General features: G+C 38.0%; 1 protein-coding gene across 7 annotated transcripts in view; it reads left to right on the top strand.

The window, feature by feature from the left end:
• CTNND2 (catenin delta 2) overlaps window positions 1–15,183 on the top strand; it is a 760,996-nt gene that overhangs the window by 253,824 nt on the left and 491,989 nt on the right. Inside the window, exon 1 of one of the 7 annotated variants that reach the window (XM_070411904.1) lies at window positions 5,136–5,398. The exons of the other annotated variants lie outside the window; for them this stretch is intronic. The gene's annotated coding sequence lies outside the window, so the exon portion shown is untranslated. Of the gene's footprint in view, window positions 1–5,135; window positions 5,399–15,183 lie in introns of those variants that run through there. 7 annotated transcript variants of the gene reach the window in all.

Here is a 15,183-nt window from a genome sequence, read left to right as displayed (position 1 = left end):
TTGACAGAGTATTATTCATGATCACCACTTTACATAAATGTTAAAGAATATCAAATAAAGACATGAGCTAATTATGCAAAAAATGAAACAAATGCTTCTCTTAATACTGAGATTAAGATGCAATATTCTTAGTAGTCAGATAAAATGAGTTATGTCTTACAAGACAGTGTCTTCAATATGGGATTGAGATATGGAAAAGGGTAAAATATGATAGACATTTTCCATCTGAGTTCTGCCATAAGGAAACCCTCCTTTGTAAGTTAAAATTTTGCATTCTGCCAAGGCATTTGAGAGAGAGAGAGAGAACTTTAAAAATCTGCATTTGATATCGTTAATATTATTTGGAAAATGCATATATTCATAGTAACACTGATGCATCGTGGCATTTTAGGGGTACTCCATAGAACATATGTGCTTCAGCCTCTGATTAATGCATTTTACAAATCATGCCCTATATTCATTCTCTTGTAATAATTGCTATCATGTAATTGGTAACTGGTGATTCCTGCCTTCAATCTTTGTTTATGCCAAAGATACACATTCATATGATTGCTCGTTTATATGGTCAGAAAGCCAAGGAGTTTGCTGAACTGTTGCCACATGGTCAACTACATATCCTATTTCAGAAACCAAGGGTGCTCTGAGTACAGTGAAATTAATTTCATGCCAGGTTAGAGCACTGCCCCTGAAATCCTCTGGTCTTCTTAATCTGTCCTCGCATGAGCTTTACTTTAAGGCATAGAGTGAATGAAAGTGAGAAACTTTTCTGGTGTAAAGCTCCCATATAAGAAGTTTATGCCCAGATAGGGCAAATGAAAACTAAAATATATTTCATTAATGGGATTTAGTATAGCCTATACTCCTAGTTACAGGGTTCAAACTTATACTGATTCAGGAGTGAGTGCTAATGTATGATGTCATGTGTTTCCCCCCTCTAAGTACCAAATGTCCTATTGCTGAGTGGATTCGACACTAGGTCATGTTTAGCAGCAGCAGGCAGCACAGGGCTTTTGGTTTTATGGGAGAAGCTGTCACTACCAGGGCCCCCAGGCAAATGTCCAGCATTGTTTGTTTGACTTCCTTCCTCTAGCTTTTCTCCTCTTCTTTCCTCTCCCACGGCCTGCAATCCATTCTCACCATGGACAGCAGAGATAACTGCGGACTACAAATGAAAAGCTGAGCTGGCCCTAAAAATATTACTCCTTGCAGCTATTTAATTGCAAAAGAACCTTTGCACTGGAGCTCCACTGTGCCCCTTGGAAGGCAGACTCAGTAATTTGACTGTCAATCATTTGTAATTTTATACCTTAGAGTCTGGAGGGATAATAAATAGAATTAGAGAGTTTTTATACTGGAATGCTGATTCTTAGAAAATGAAAAGCCAAAATATTTGGAGAGTCAAGGCTTTAAAAAATAGTTTGTAAAGATAATGTTTTATGAAAATAGCAAAACCAAACTCTTCACATTAAACTTATTTGGCAACAATTCTGAAGTTGGTCACTTTTTTATAACTAGAGGCCCGGTGCACGAAATTCATGCAGGGGGGGCGGGGGAGAGTTCCCCTCAGCCCGGCCTGCGCCCTCTCGCAGTCTGGGTCCCCTAAGGGGATCAGGCCAAAGCTGGCAGGCAGACATCCCTCTTGCAGTCTGGGATGCCTCGCTCCATATCGCTCACCTGCTCACTGCTCCTTACCACTTGGCGCTGCCGCAGAGGTAGGAGAGGCTCCCGCCACCACCTCTGCACTCATCAGCCATGAGCCCGGCTTCTGGCTGAGCAATGCTCCCCTTGTGGGAGCGCACTGACCACCAGGGGGCAGCTCCTACATTGAATATCTGCCCCCTGGTGGTCAGTACGCATCATAGCAACTGGTCGTTCTGGTTCTGCCATACTGGTCGCTTAGGCTTTTATTATATAAATATTAGTGGTTTCCTATATTAGTGCTACTTATTCTTCTACCTTACTGTCACTGTTAGTAGATAAAAGTGGCCAGTACATTCAAATGCATTTTTTAAAATTTCTTTTTAAAACTTTTTTTCAGCAATTGGATTATTTGTTCAAAAGGACCACAACATTGTGAATTATTTTAGAATTGATGATGCCACAACAAATAGCGATTTCTTCATCCTCCAGTTCTACTTTTATTTTGTAAGAATTAAAAATTCTTTACTTTCTTTTAAAAGAAAAATGGTAAGGATATTGCTCAACACCTCTGAAGTTAAAATGGTACATATTTATTTTTAAATCACAAACATTAATAGCTAATTAATGTTCCTATTTTCATGTATGTCTGTTATAATTTCCAAAAATCTAGGATTGTAAATAATTTAGAGTCTGTTTTTTTAAGTATAACACACATAAGGAAAAGGGCATTTATCAAGTATACAGCTTACTCAAATTATGTGTGTAAAGATAGCTATAATAGTGCATTTGGTTATTAATTTATTTTCTTACAGAATAGGATTTCATTTTGCACATCATACTACCATCCATTGTCATCTCTGGGTATTTCTATAGTGTCCAGTTTGGGTTGATATGAATATTGCTGGTATGAGCATCACAGTAGATGTCTTCGTGTATACTTATGTCCACATTTCTCTTGAGTCTATGTCTAGGAGCAGAATTGCTGAGACAGAGTATGCATATAAATAATTTCAAAAGCGATTGACAAACATCAAATTTCTTTTACCATTGTACATCCCCACACAAAAGGCAGAGAATGTATAGCTACAGAAAAAATAAAACACCCCTGAAGTAACACAGAAGTTGTTCTAGGTAGTGAGTCGCATACTTTGTTTTCATAGCCTAAAGACATTTAAAACAAAGAAAATGCATTGAATCAAAGAGAGACAAAGGATGCATCAAAGGAATAACAATGAGCTGGCAATGCTCATGGGGAAGTGAGAACAGATAAAACCATTGCTGAAATAAAATCATATCAGAAGCATCAAGAAGAAGAGATAATGCAGAAATACAGAGGACTGCTAAGATGAAGTAAAACAGAAGAGAGGGGGAAAAAGACAAAAAAAACTAAAAAGAAGGCAGTAGATATAGAAGAGAGAATGGATCTAATGTATAGGTGGTAGCTGTTCTCACCTGGAAGAGTAATTCTCCTAAAAGAGTAATATGAGCCTGGCTATTTAGTACTCTTTTTCAATGTTCAGTGTCAGAGACATGTGAATGATTTATTCATAGATATTGTATAATCATTTAAGTAGGGCCATGAGTTCTCCAACTCCAGGATTGTCCTCATGGAAAATGAGTGTGGGCTGTATTTTTGGAGGCAACCTTTTAGTTGAATAAAGTGTCTGGGGTTGTGAAGCAGGGGTATTTTCTTATCTTGCAGGCAACAGAAAATCTTATCAAATGTGCATCGACAGGAAATACAGGCACCCATGAGTCTTTCTTACCTAATTGTCTTAGAAATGACAGACTCAATTAGGACCTAGATCAAAGTACATGATTTAAGTTTAGTCATGCAACTGTATTAAAAGAGAGTGGGACTGGTGTGGGGAGATATGTACTGTCTGAAGTTTTAATAAAAGCTTGTATTGTTTTAAATATAATCAAACCTAATTTTAAAAGTCTCTTTGTTCTTATTTGAGTTAACACTAAGTAGGATCCTTTTCAAATGAGAACTAGTAATTTTCCTTTTCAACATCATCAAATATGATGAAGAAAACATTTCTTCAATAATATATCATCATATTAATAGCTATGATAGCCTAATTACTTTGGGGGGTTATCTCTGTTTTAAATAACTTGCTCCAGGTCATCTAATTATAAAATGTGGATCTGGGGAGCACTTGGTACATGGTTCAATAAAAAGTGTCTTGCCTCAGGCTCTGGGTTTTAGGTGGGAAAAGACCCAAGAACCTGAAAGGGAGGAAGGGGTAGCAGGTGAGTTCCTAGGACTGGGAGGTATAGCAGTAGCCTAGTGTGGTCCCTTCTCATCAAGACAAACCAATGGTCCTCCTGGGTGCCTACCCAGTGTGGTTGTGTACAAAAGCAAGGGAGTCTATTCTTGTGCATGAGATACATCACACTTTCCTGTGGGGCCAATATTGTGGAGTGAGTTTGAGTTGTTTACACTGATGCCTTCCCTGCCCACCACAAGTTGTGTACATAGTCTTCTGATGATACCATCCCTTCCCAGCTCTTAACCATGAGCTGGCTCCAGGCCTGTGTTATATGTTATATTAGCCTTTTTATATATGATCTTGGATTTCTGTTGTTTGTATTTTAGCACAGTGTGTACACCTTCATTTAAATATATCTGTGCATACATATATATGTATACTAGAGGCCCAGTGCACGACATTTGTTCACTGGGGTGGGGGTCCCTCAGCCCGGCCTGCACCCTCTCGCAGTCCAGGACCCCTTGGGGGGTGTCTGCCTGCCGGCTTAGAAAAAAAAAAAGTGTCTAAAATGCTTTGCTCAATTTATGTTTTTTAGAAGTCATGGTTAAAAGAGATAATCAGGTAAAAGACTCAGAAGTTATTCAAGATACTGTAATAGCTGGGGTGGCTATCAGTTTAGCTTCAAAGTCAGCATCTAGACAATTTCTCTTTTCTGTGAGTCTTTTGGGTTGTTCAGATTTTGCCACATTTTATGCCTTTTTTGAATTACAATGTCATTTTAAAAATTGAAATAATTTTAGGAAACTGGTGTTTGTCACCCTGTCTGTCTTTGAGATAAAAACTAGATTGGTTTTGAATATGAACTTCAAACAAATTTGAATCTGTCTCTTGCCTTTGAGTTCACCAAGGGAAAAAGAAGTCCAGATTCAGTTTGAGAAAATTTTATAATTCTGTGGGATTTCTTTTTTTTTTTTAATTTTCTTTTTGTTATTTTTATTTTTTTCACTGTTAAGATACAGAGCGGGAAGGATTCAGATGTACCAATTCAGGGCAAAGGAATGGAAGATTAGAAAACTAGAATTTGCTAGGCAGGGTAGTGGGAGGGTCCTTTTGTGATGAAATGTTGCATAAATAATGCCAATGGGGGTCTAAATTCACTGTTGCCATGGAGACCTTTGTGCCTGGCTGAACTCAATGCTTTTCTCTTTTTAAGAAGGCAACCACTAGGCTTGTGGTATCTCTGATGCGTCTTGCTTTGCTTCTTCTTAAACTGCTTGCAAGAGAAAGCAGAAATTAAACTATGAAAATTTGGCGTCCCGACTTTTTCAAGGCTGTTCTTCCCGTCCTTTCGTGATTTTTGAGCTCTTCTGGGTCCTTTGGAAGCCCTGGCGCGGGGAGGGAGGAGCAGGTGGGAGAAGCCTGGAACCGCCGGCACTGCTGCCTGGGCTGCAGGGAGAAAGTCGCCCCTCATCTCTGTGACTAGGCGACTTGTTTGCCTAGACTACAGTTTTGAAGTGTTTAAGGATCATTTGTTTCCAAAGGTAAAAGAGAAAAAGTGAAAACTAAACATATCTTTCTTTCTTTTCTTTTTTTTTCAATTCTTTCATTATTGATGTTGCTTTTGTGATGTTTTTGGCTAAAGTTTTAAAACTGCAGGTTGAGTGTTCTGGGCAGAAAACATGGGTGGGATTGATTTCTGGCCTCACGGTTGTCAGTTTATTCAGTGCATTGATGTTGAAATTGTAAATGGCAAGTAACTGAATTAAAGGAAAGCAATTGCAAGGATCGATGTGCCATTTTCTATCAGCTAACGGTTATAACTGCTTAATAATTGTTCTAGTAAGACTTAAGTTGTCATAGATATAGCCTTTAGATTTTGTGAAAGTTATGATTGCCCATGTAAAGAGCCATTTATATTTAAGTAGTAAGTAATTAAAAGTTGATTTGGAAACTGTGGGCCTTTTTTCTCATTGGGTATACAATTCACTAGTTACCTCATCCAGAAAGACATTATTCATTGAGAGTAAAGGCATAAAAATTCCCTGATCAGTGTTACTGTGTAAAGCCACTGCAAAAATTCAGTATTGGACAGCTAACTTGTTGCATCAGCTTCCCTTTCTCACAGAGATTAGTTGGTTCTCAATGATCAGCTTTACATTGGAAATATAATACAATAATTACATGTTTTAATAATTCTAAAAGGTATAAATGGGTTGCACACATCCAATAGTTACGGGAAAGCTTTACCATACAAATTTTTCTAGATTGCTTTTATTCAGATAACTCATTGAGAGAATCATTGACCCAAATTTAGGACTTCATAGATACCAACTGTATCGCCTTTAGAGTTAACAATATTTATAATGCTTGATAGATTTAAAAAAAATTGACTTCAGCATTTCAGACAGCTGGTGATTATAAAGATGAAAATCTATGGGAGTTGTATATTCTATTGTTAATGTATTTGTAAAACAGGTATACATTGGAGAATTGTAGGTAATACGGAATGCCTGAAAAGTCTTGAAGTTTTTATCTTTTGAGTGTTTCCAAATGAATGACAAATGACAGAGAATAATTTTCAAGTGATGTCAATCACAAGATAAAATTTCTACTTGATTAAAATTATTTGAAATTTGAATGACTTAGTAGCTCATGTACTAAGTACAAATAATGACCATGTTGACACAAAGAAATTATTTATTTTTATCAGAAACATAGCACATGTTTTAGAATTTCAATCCTCTAACATGGATAAGATTTATTTTGAAGATACTAACAAGGGAGTCTCACATATTTTCTAGGGGTACCTCTTAGTAAATATTTCATTCAAAGTAATTAGAAGTTACAAGTTTATGTTAATCCTATTAAGGCTCAGAGACCTTTTCATTTTTAGTGAATGAAAGTAAACCTTAATGATTATAGATTGAAAATACTGAGTTAAGAAAACTTTAACTGTTATTATTAATAATACTGCCAAAATGTAAAGGTAAATGATTGTGAAGCTCTACTTTAGGAATATAGGGTCTAGGCCAGTGATGGCGAACCTTTTGAGCTCAGCGTGTCAGCATTTTGAAAAACCCTAACTTAACTCTGGTGCCGTGTCACATATAGAAATTTTTTTATATTTGCAACCATAGTAAAACAAAGACTTATATTTTTGATATTTATTTTATATATTTAAATGCCATTTAACAAAGAAAAATCAACCAAAAAAATGAGTTCGACACGCGTGTCATAGGTTCGCCATCACTGGTCTAGGCATTCATACTTTGTGTAACATTGATGTAATGGGTTCAAGAGACATTAAGTCTTCATTATAATGCATGTTATCCAAATAAAGAGTTGTGTGTTTTTTTAAATAAAGGATTAACTAGCTAGATAGCCCATTACCCCCACATTGCCAGATAGAAATATTTTATATGGGAAGGAAATTTAAACTATTTGCAAGTTTTGTGTGTGTGTGTTTTTTTTAATTCAGATATGTATATCATGTGGGTACATCCAAAGATTCTTCTGGTTGTAGTCTAACACATAGCAGAAAGACAAACAAAATTTGACGTCAAAGAAATATGCATTCTAAGGATTTCTAAATGCCTCATTGCAAAATCCTTTCTGGGTTATTAAGTTTTATGCACACATTAAGAAAAATAGTTTCAGCTGTTTAAAAAATATATTTACCCAAACAATCACAGATTGGGTCCAACTTGGTTAATTACATTGTCAAGTTGTGGGATTATAGCTAGAAAGTCTAACCAAACGTTCTAGTTGGCATGATTTACGTACACAGATTTGTGTTTGTATTTTCACAAGTAGCTTACCAACTTGGAAATTCTGATTTAGAGTTCTGTTTTATAGTTTTATGATTCTTATGTTTGCAAAACCTTATATTCAGCAACTTTTGTTGAGTCCCTCCTGTGTGCTAAAATAAACATTGCATGAGGTGCTGTGTACAAAAATAGAAAGAGGTATTCCCTAGGGTCCAAGAACTAAAAAATCAGGTAGGGATGCAGATGTGAGAACGAGTGACTGTAATGCAGTAAGATAATTGCTATAATGGAGGCATGGCCAAGGAGAGCATGAAAAATGCTCTATACAGTGCCTTAAAATACGCTAATATGCTCCTCCCAGCTTCACTGAGATAGAGGTTAAGTGACTTGCGTGAAATAACTGGTAATGGATGACTATGAAGATTATTTCCCGGTGGCAGCCAGAGAAATCCTATGAAAATGTAAATCCTATCATGTTACTACTTTATGCAGAGTAAATGCAAAGGACATACAAGCCCCATTGTGGCCTGCAGCCCTGTCTATCCCACATTTCCTAAGTTTTCCTTCCCTCTTTCTCTGCTCCAGCGTACAAAACTCCTTGCTTCTAGATCATAATCCCAGCATATGGCCTAATCATTTGCCATTTACCTATGCTTAAAACACTACCTCCCTATTAACCAGTCACCCCAATAAATCTAATAAAAAAAAAACCACACACACCACCTCACCTCCCCAAAGCCCAGCCCAGATAGGCACATGCCTCACTCCCTCATTTCTTTCTGATCTTGGCTCACATGTCACCTTGTCAGTGAGTTCATTCTTGGTAATCCAACTTAAATTGCCTCCCCCATCTTCTTTTCCTGCATTATTTTCCTCCATTGCCTTTCCCTCCAGTGGATCTCTCTCTAATCATTGGCCCACTTGGTTTAACATCTGTTTTCTCCACTAGAAGGTAAACTCCAGAGGGCAGGGGTTTTTGACTGATTTTTTTGGTCAAATACAAATAGCAGAATAGGAGTTCAGAATTTCCCTGTCTATGGCAAGATCTGCGACCACTGATGGTCTCTTAGGGAGAAGACCCGGCGTCTTCTCCCCTCTTATCACTCTCTAGCTGTAGAAACTTGACCAATGTACTACTCAGTCTCTGGAGCTGTCTATTGCCTCCACCAAAAGAGGTGTGCCTGTTACTATAACAGTGTAGTCAATCTCTAAAATAATAAGTTATGTATTTTTGTAATTTTTAATATACATTGATGTGAAAAAATTATGCAATAGCCTATATTATTTATGTGGTCATATTCAGTAAGCAGTTCTGTTAAATTTCTACAGAAAAAAACACACAAAATACATTCTTAGGATCCTAAAAATCACCAATAAATATTAATCATGTCCATAGTGGTATTTTGTAGATTTTGGCCATATCTAATGGCTTACCTCAAAATTTGTGGATCAGATCACTGGCCTCTGTCCCATTAAATTCATCCTACATTTGACAAATTTAATTAAACTCAGCACATGTAGTTTTAAAAATAAACTCTGCCAGCTCTAGGAATAAACACTTTAATGTACCTAATTATATAATGACCTCCAGTGTGTGAATATTTTTCAAAGCCATGAGGGCCACTTCTTCTAAAAACCAAAGTATGGAGTTAGTCTACAGCTTCCAATGGCACTAGATTGTTTTTGAAGAAGAAAAGCTAATGTTCGCTGTTGGTGAACTGTCTATTCAGTATGAAGCAAAGAGATTTTAAAGCCTTTCTGCATCCCATAAGCCTCAACTGCCATTTCACTTACAGTGTAACATTTAAGTACACACTCTCAGAGAGGAACTCTGAATACAGTCATATATTGCGTAGCCTCCACATCAATCACATGTCCCTTCTTCACGAGTTTCAACTGCTTTCGCTCATTTCAAGCCTCATGCCCTTCTGAACCAATTTCTGATCATTTGCATTAGCATTAATAGAGTTTATGTGGGAGATCCTATACTCAGCACTGTAATGGTAAAGGTAATAAAATTTAGGTGCCGAGGTTGGGGATCACCTGCACGCACGTTATCCATGGAGCACTTCTGCCAGAAATTAGGAACTATAAACACAGAAGTGAAGATGAAAAAGCCTTATAGCGGGAACCTCTGACTCAGTTGTGGGGGTGTGCTGCGTCATCGCAGGCCCATGAGTTGTTGGGCCTTTTTGCTGCTCCTGGTTCGTTTTCAGCACAGGTAGCTTACTTGACACTATTTTGTAGACCCTGGCACATACCAGCATATATTTGGCAAGTTCAGTTCACACATATTGGCCACATGGCATACATTTTTCATGTAGGGTATATGGAATTAAATAGGAACTTTGCATTTTTCATTTAAAAACTTATAAATCTGACCCTATTTTTGTTATTGCTCTGAAATAATAACTGGTACACTTACTGGGCAGATCCAGTGCCATCCTGATTATTTGCTTACAACATCTCACAAAGTCCCTATGTGTCAGATAGTATCTCTGTACAATAGCTGAGAAACATTAAGCTGAGTAATTATTTTGTTAGGCAGTATGTCTACGATTCCAGAAATTAGTGCAAGAGTTAGGACCCACGTATGCTTAACTCTGAAGCTCACTCACCTTCTGCCTTCTAACCGCAAGCACTGATGAATTTAAGCACGTCACTTCCGTTTTGGAAAACTTACTTAGATTTGTTTCCCATTTACAGATATCCCTTTTACATCTCCCCATCCCCATCCTGCCTCCCTCAGCCCCACACCCATCTCTCCCTCAGTTTTTCTTTACTCTTTACCTCTAGCCAGAAACTCCAGGCTGTTCTCCCAAACTGTTTGACCCACTAATCAGTGTGTTCCTGTTTGGAATCCTGCAGGGCCTGGAGCTCAGGGATTGGTAATGGGGTGCAACTGAATATCCATATTAGACTTACTTGAGCAGCTGTTAGAAATGCAGCTTCCTTCTCACTGTCTCAAAGGCTGGATTTGGACATCTGCATTTTTAATGGGTTCCCTGGAGGATTGCTAGACCCATGAGCATTTGGAAACCAGCTATCTGATTTTATAGATTCAGAAACTGGCTGTGAGGGAGGAGGAGAGGGACAAGTTCAAGGGTGATCTGAGAAATCTCTGTAGAGAATAGGCGGCTGGATAGATTAGAGCAGTCCTGTCTGACACGTTGGAGACTTATGCAGGTGTCAGGTTCAAGGTGATAAGAGATTAAACGGGTCATCATTGGCATGTAATTGATCTCAATCTTGTATTATTCTAGGCCTACTTTCTTCCATACTGTATGTGTGCATGCACTCATAAGACAAAGAGAGAGGGAGATATGTGATCTGAGGGAAGGTACAGTTAGCCTGGATACCAGGATGGGCCTTTTAGTGCTAAGAAGGTGAATCGTAGACATGTGGGTGATGGCCTGATCTTACCATGTCCTCCCCATTCCTCAGGCCACTTCTTCATTCTCTCCTCACTGCTTTCATTTGCAGCCATTGTGTTGCTTGTTTTATTGAGCAGCTTTGTGTATCATTTTTATCCTATCCAATAAGCCTATGGATGCTAATATTTCCAAATCATCTCATAAGGATGTTTTTAGTTAGATGGCATAACAGAGTTATTACTACGTTACAATTTACTGAACTTGTACCCAGTCGCTGTTCTAAAGCCAGAAATAAAGAGATCTAAACCCACTGCCTCATGGCGCTATCAGTACAGAGGATCAATCAATGACTATTATGACTATTATTCCTCCAAACAACAACAATCTAGGAATCTAGTGTGTTATGATGACATGGAGGCTACATGCATCAAATTTATCACTGTCAATGTTCTGTAAGCTAGACAACTTTCTTATCACCCTTGTTTGTAAAAAACATTGATATTGGGGGGAAACTTCGAGAACTTGTGAGTTTTTATTGGAGACAAAATTTTTATAGTATTTATCCAGGTTTGAAATAGGTCCCTTAGCTGTGGTGTAGTGGGAAAAAATAGGGGCCTGCAGGTCACAGGCTTGGTTTTATATGCTCCCAGTACAGTCCAATTGTAGGACTTAAAGAAAATGTGGATGTCTTTGTGCATGACTTTCTCTCCATAAGAACTGTGATATTCTTAAAATTGTGGTTCAAGTGCAAAGTGATTGCCTTTATAAAGTGTATGGTAACTTCCCCTTTCATCTATAAAAGGACATTTTACTGGATCAAGATTATGGGTGGATGTTCCTGTATTGTACCAGTAGACCTTTATTTTTTGGTAACATGCTGTTCACCTTAGAACAATGTGGATGTTCACTACTTTTGAAGGCAGAATTATTAAGGGGCTTAACGTTAGAAGATGAAGGTGCTGCCCTGCGGAATGCAGTCCATGTTCAGAAAGTTCACTGCTGGTATTAGCCCCCTGTGCTTCAGGCTGTCAGCAGAAAATTGGTCAATGTAAGGGCGGTTCCAAAAGATGCAGTTGGGTGACTCTTGCCTTCTAATTCCTTCCTTTTCTTTCTTTGTCGTTGTTTTTGGCTTTTGGGAATTTTGTTTCCTTGTTTGTTTGTTTCCTTATTGGGGTAATATATTTGGAGGAAGAACAATGGAGTGCATTCAGGTCCAGCTCTGGTATTAACTCTACTTCATTTTGCTGTATTTCCCCTTGGATGTCCCCGAAGAGCTTTGAAGCGGCTCAGCCTAGTCACTTAATCCCTCTGCACCTCAGTTTCTGGACCTGCAAAATTAAAGGCTTCACCACTGTGATCCCTTCCAAATGAAGTGAATAGATTTTATTATTTCTTCTGTAGGGCATCCCAGTGCGAGTTAGGGGCACACTTTTTAACTTTGGAGCAGAGCAGGATGGCTAAGGCGGGATCTCACCTGGGTCCCTGGCCCAGCCTGTGTGGGTTCACACCCAGGGGTCTTCAGCCTTTGTTAATGTCACTCCTCAATCAGGAAAAGTCTTTTGAGTAAGAATATCCATTACTGCTCATTTATTTTTACATTGATATAAATATACCACTCTACCAAAAAAATTATATTTTAGAAAATATAGGGTATCCCCCCCAAAATATGTATACACACTTTGAATAATTATAAAGGCAGTGTTTTTTAAAATACATTTCATTGTGAAAATTGAGCTGTCAGCTGTTAAAGTGTATATACATTTTATGGGGACACTCTATATAATAATAAACTCATTTTAATAGTGAGAACAGTAAGTGTAAAGTGTAAACATAAATGAAACTTTACTTTCCCTACCCCAGTGGATCATCTCATGTACCCCACTTCGGAGATGACTGCTGCCCTCATTGAGCTGCACAGCTAAGCAGAGTATAGGGAAGTTAACAAATTCAAATTCAAAACCTGTGATATAAGAAATGGGTACATTTGTTAAGCTCAGTTATCTGTTCTTGTGAGACTCTCTGTCTTGATTTAGGGGTCACTGATAAAGATGATCACATCATGGTGAATGACTGTTCATCATTTGTAAAATGAGTGCATAATAAGTACCAGCCATTCTGTTCTGATTGGCCCAGAAAGGGGGCCAGTAAGACAAATGTAGTTGTTACTAAGAGACAAACCAAGGCTTAAGCTGATCTTTGCATGCTGATGACATGTATTAGGCATGTGTTTATACATCTCTTTGGATCCACTGTTTAAGATTATTATAAACATGAAAATGAGTCTGTGGTGGAAAAGCATTGAGGTAGGCACTTTCTATTTAAAACTATAATTAGCCCTGGCCAGTATGGCTCAGTTGGTTAAGCATTGTCCCATGCACCAAAAGGTTACTGGTTTAACTCACTATCAGGGCATATGCCCAGGTTTCAGGCTCAATCCCCAATAAGGGATGTCCAGGAGGTAGAGCCAAGTGATATTTCTTTCTCACGTGGATGTGTCTTTCTCTCTCTTCCTAAGATAAATAAAAACGTATTTAAAAAAAACTATAACCAAATAATTTGGCTCATGTCTTTAAAGCAGTCTTATAGAATTTTCTGACTACCCAAAACTAAGAAAATTACATGTGTGTGATAAAGATTTAGGTTCCAAGAAAAACCTAAAATTCTTTAAAAAAAAACATGAGGTTTCAAACAAAAAGTTAAAATTTAGTGTATATGTCCAGCCTTGTCTATATGTTCAAAGGTATAAATTGCAGATGTATATCATGTGTGGATGTATGGTTTGGCAGCAATTCGGGAAGAAGGTGCTAAAGGTTTACTTGAATTCAAGTTTCATATAAGGTAACTGTTAGAGGCAAGGTTAAGAAAGCTAATCCAATCCTAGGTTACATTGATGTTTCAATGCAACATGCAGTTTCAATGCTACAAGTCAAGCTTAAGTACTTGACACTTTTCAGACTGAGTTTGGAATAGTGTATGAAATGTTGGGTATTTTGAACTAAGATTCGGGGGGCATCAACAAATGAGAGATAATGCAGAAGTGTGGCCAGAATGAGGAGACTCCTAAAAGCAATGCTGAGACCTCTGAACAGCTCCTGTTGAACTCACAGAAAAGAACATGTGGTTGCCCAGACAGCATGGCTCAGTGGTTGACTGTCAATCTATGAACCAGGTCATGGTCCAATTCCTGGTCAGGGCACATGCCCAGGTTGCTGGCTTGATCCCCAGTGTGGGGCTTGCAGGAGGCAGCCAATCAATGGTTCTCTCTCATCATTGATCTTTCTATCCCTCTTTCCCTTCCTCTCTCTGAAGTCAATTATATGGAGAGATTGATGAGAACAAGATGCAGTTTGGGTGTGTAAAAATCTAAAAAAACCCCACCATGATACTGGCAGCACCACTTTCTTGCATGCTAAGATTTCTGGAGATAAGAGGAGGGGTTTCAATTATGAAAGCACTGCCCAAATGATTCATGTATACCCATTGTTTAAGGTAGAACAAGAATGGGAAAGTTAAATTATTCACATAGATATTTATTCATTGTAAACCTAAAATTCCATGGGAATACCTTAAATTACATACCAAATGCCTGTTCCTCTAACTTAGCAACCAGTTATCCATGGACAATTTATTCCATTGTTTCCTGATATGTAAAATAGTAATAATAACTATTATTAAATAGTGATATTATTTTCAGAATCCCCATGGGTATCCACCACAAGAAGAGAAGGAAGACACTACTTTTTGGGGGGGTTGGGAGGAAATGGCCTAGGTTTATCAAAAGAGAAAGGTTCTCCTTGCTGAGTTTATTTAGTAGGATACAATTTAAGTCTTTTGGCTTAACTAAATACAAGTTCTACAATATTTATTAGATATGCATGTCTTGTTGACTACTTAATTTCTGGTTAGATTATTGATTTTCCCACTTGAATAGCAAAGGGAAATTGTTTTGCGGAAAACTGGCCTAGTATGTGCAAAACAGCTGCTGGAACCCCAAGCAGCCTGCTGCCCAGCTCTGCAGCCAGGGGGCTCTGCCTTCTCTAGCAGGTGAAACTCTAGCTGATGGAAATGACTGTCCCTCCTTTGGTTGTTCCTAAGAAGGCATAAACAAAATATTGGCTGAACACAGACAGATGTTAAGGTTATACTCTGCAGATGAATTCATGCACTAGCATTCACTTTAATGGA

Source organism: Myotis yumanensis, unplaced genomic scaffold (assembly GCF_028538775.1).
Source record: "Myotis yumanensis isolate MYYU_CA2020_CCGP unplaced genomic scaffold, mMyoYum1.0.hap1 SCAF_4, whole genome shotgun sequence".
Lineage (NCBI taxonomy): Eukaryota > Metazoa > Chordata > Mammalia > Chiroptera > Vespertilionidae > Myotis > Myotis yumanensis.
This window is presented reverse-complemented; position numbering and strand designations above follow the sequence as displayed.